The sequence below is a fragment of the Pterocles gutturalis genome, unplaced genomic scaffold, assembly GCF_000699245.1.
Source record: "Pterocles gutturalis isolate BGI_N339 unplaced genomic scaffold, ASM69924v1 scaffold39567, whole genome shotgun sequence".
Taxonomy (NCBI): domain Eukaryota; kingdom Metazoa; phylum Chordata; class Aves; order Pterocliformes; family Pteroclidae; genus Pterocles; species Pterocles gutturalis.
The window spans coordinates 30366-33863 of record NW_010114146.1 but is presented as its reverse complement, the minus strand read 5'-3'; positions in this window follow the sequence as shown (position 1 = coordinate 33863).

The following is a 3498-nucleotide window of genomic DNA, read 5'->3' as shown; positions in this document are numbered from 1 at the left end:
GGGCGCAGGGTTTGGTCTCGCACGGATGGCAAGAGAGAGGGACCGGAGGTAATTTAAATGGAGCCGGTACGTTCCTGCCCGTGGCCAGGGTTCCTGCGGAGGGAGGGCTGGGGTGGGGGTGTGTGCAGGAACGTGTTAGAAGCGATGATGGAGTAGAAAGGACAGGAGTGAAGTGGGTTAGATGAGTTGGGAAGGACAAGGCAGTGGTGATAGTCTGAACAAAGACTGGGAGGTGGGAGGAGAGCGCGCAGATCCGGGGGGTGTGTGGAGTGGCTGCAGGGAGGTCTCTGCAGAGTCATCTGTGGTGGAAAGGATGGGGGATGTTGTTCTAGTTTCTCAATCTTGGGATGAAAAAATCCCCTCAAAAAACTCCATGGAGAAGGAAATGGCAAAGGATGCATGCTGCACGTGTGAAGAAGCGATTGAGGATGATCCACAGATTACAGGTTTGAGTGGCATAGCCAAGGATGGGATTAACACTGATAGCCAGTGTGGAGCTGGGGTTGGAGGTGGGTTCAGGGAAAGCAGAGGGTGTCAGCCCATTTAACATTTACATGGAGGCGTTTAAAGTTCAGGAGGCAGGTTTGGGTTGCAGTTTCTCCATTTTGGAATTATCAGTAAAGAGTGAAAAAAGAAAAAGCTGTTTCAAATAGCTGTGAAATACCAACAGAAGAAGAGGAGAGTCCTCCAAAAGGCTTATTAGAGAAACCCCACAGAGGGAGATACAGAGGGCAAGAAATCAGGAAAGAATGACTTAGTGGGACAAGATATGAGGTGGGATCATGTTATTTACTGTGTCTGACAGCGGTGAGGTCAGAGAGAGACTGATGGTGGCATATTTGGAGGCATTTTGTTTCAAAAGGCCTTGTTAAGAACAACGGCGTTGCAAGGCAGGAGTCAGGAAAAGGGCATCTCCAGTGTGCAGCAGAGCTAGGGGCGGGTGTGCTTAGAGCTCCTGCAGGGAGGCTGGAGGAAGAGAGGGATTAAACGGTGTCAGTGTTAGTGAAGATGAGGGTGGTAAAGAAGGACCTCATCCTCCCTTGGGTAGGAAAGTGATCTAAATGTGGTTTAAGATTTTATAATCTGAGTTTGGGGATTATGGTAATTATTCAATGTAAATACTTTGGGTTTTTGACCCTCTTTTTTGAGCTTAACATCTTTATTGTCTTAAAAAACAGGGCTGTTGAGTATTAGCTGTGTCCTCTCTTAGTTTGTATTCAGAGAGCTTGTGGTTTAGTCATGGAGGAGGATATTAGGCTGAGTGTTAAGGGAGTTCTGTTCTTTGTTTTCCTAGCACCCTGCTTTGCTTTGTCCCCAGAGCTTGTGCCTTAGCCTTCCTCTCTCTTCACACATCTGGGTGACGTTCAGTTATGCTGGAAGTGAGCTCTTTCCTAGAGTGCTGTGACAGGAGTGACAAAAGTCGTCCAGTCTGCAGGCTGTTTTCTGCTTGAGACAGCCCATTTGCCTGTGCAAACAGTCCTTCTGTTTGTTCAAATAAGTGTGTTAGTGGCACAGAGAAACATCTCTGCGGTCCTCCGAGCCTCCTCCCCAGCGACTGGTGGGTGACTGCTCAGGTACCACGTAAACCCATTATTCTGCTCAGATCTCTAAAAACATCTCATTGCTTGGACAGGAGGGACTACATGTTGAGAAAGCAAATGGACCCAGTGTTCTGGGTTGGGGTTTTTTCTGTCTTTAGAGTGTGGGCTGATCTGAGTGAGTTTCTGAAGTTTCCTGACTGGTGAAACTTGCTCGGGCTTGGTGATGCTCTGAGCGAAGCTGTCGCGTACGGGGCTGTTGGTATCTCTGTAGGAATGCTCACAGTGGGTTTAGTCTCAGGGTTTGACAGGTAAAGATCCATCACGTCTTTTATGCAGGAGGTCGGTGTTGATACAGATTAAGCCCAGAACTGCATCGTTAGCTCTAAGCAGGGTGGAGGGAGGGACAGCATAGGCTTGCCTTGTGTCTGTCAAATCAGTTTTCACATCTGTCTCCTAGCACGGAGAGATGGTGCCTCTGCTCCTCTAAAGTTCTGGGGGAAGCAGTGCTGTAAAATATTTGTTTGCTACTTGTGGATAGCTAAGAAATCCAGAGGCGAATGAAAGGAGTGGAGACCAGAATTCAGAGGATAATATAATTAGCTGCTAGCCTTCATCCTCTCTCACTGGAGGTTTGTATCTGCTGAAATCTCTTCAGCCCCTCAAATTCATTGCACATCACATCTCTTCCTGGTTATTCTGTGCTGCCTGGTCCAGTTACTGGAAACAGAAAACAAATGAGTTGAGGAAAAATAATGAAAATGTATGGTTGATATTTCCTGTGCTCTAAAGTCAGGATTTTCAAAGCTCACTTATGATTTCCCCAGCAGCTACAGATTGTGGGACTGTGGGAATGTATTTGAGTAACAGAGCTAACAACGTAGTAACGCAAATGTGTCTAAGAAACTCAATACATGCTGCTTGTGGAAAATATAGCTTTGATTTTATGTCTGTATTTTCATATGTAAAATTTTTGCAGCATTGTTTTAAGTATTTTATGTTTAATATATTCTCTCTTGAAACTAAATTATTTGGTTAAATGGAAATTTGTGACTACATATGAGATGACCATAGCTCAAGGCTGATATGTGTTCTAATGTTGAACCTCTTGGAACTCGAATTTTTAGGGTTTAGTTACATAAACAGAAGGTTTGCAGTTCAGATCAGTAAAGTCAAATATGTGAATTTTCCAACACCAATGAGAATCTAAAAAAAAAAAAAAAAGTTGGTTCTTCTGATTCTTCTTGAATAGCAGCTGTCAACACTTGAGCATAAATTTCTACATTCAGAAGGTAATAAGTGTATATTGAGAAGGTAATAAAATGAGAGAATTAATTTTTATTCCTCCCCCCCTCAAATGTAAGGCCCAAGCCACGTCACATCCAGTAGAACCTACTTAAAGGGATTAACTGATCGCGCCATTTCTTTTGATATGGGATTGGGTGTATGCAAGAGATCTGTTTGCTTGTCTGACTTTCCAGCTGTGGTTCTGAACAATATGGACTTGTACAAAGTCTCACAGGTTGCCTTTCTAGCTGCTGTGGTGATAGGGGGTTTGTGTTTTGTCCTGTTGATGAAATTGATATGGTGCTTTTCTGCAGTGCTTCAGGCTGCTGGTAAAAACTTGATGTCATAATTTTAGTTGTATCTCTGAAAAGATCTGTAGTGAAGGTTATGCAGCCACTTCCCAAGTGTCAGAAGTTTCGGGGCCCACCCTGGAGGCTAGGATGCGATGTAATAAGCTGGTCCCTGGGGTTTTAGACCTCGCCTGTGAGAGCAGTTCTGGCTTTGCAGGTGCAAGAGTGGCAGTGGATCCAAACCAGGGACCTGCGCAGCAGAATCTTCTTTAGCTGGGCCATTGGGTCGGTCCGTTCCTGGCTGTTTGATCACCTGTATGATGTTGACATGGCCTCTCTTACCATTTCTTAGGCGACAGAAAAAATTGTTTTTCCCCCCTTAG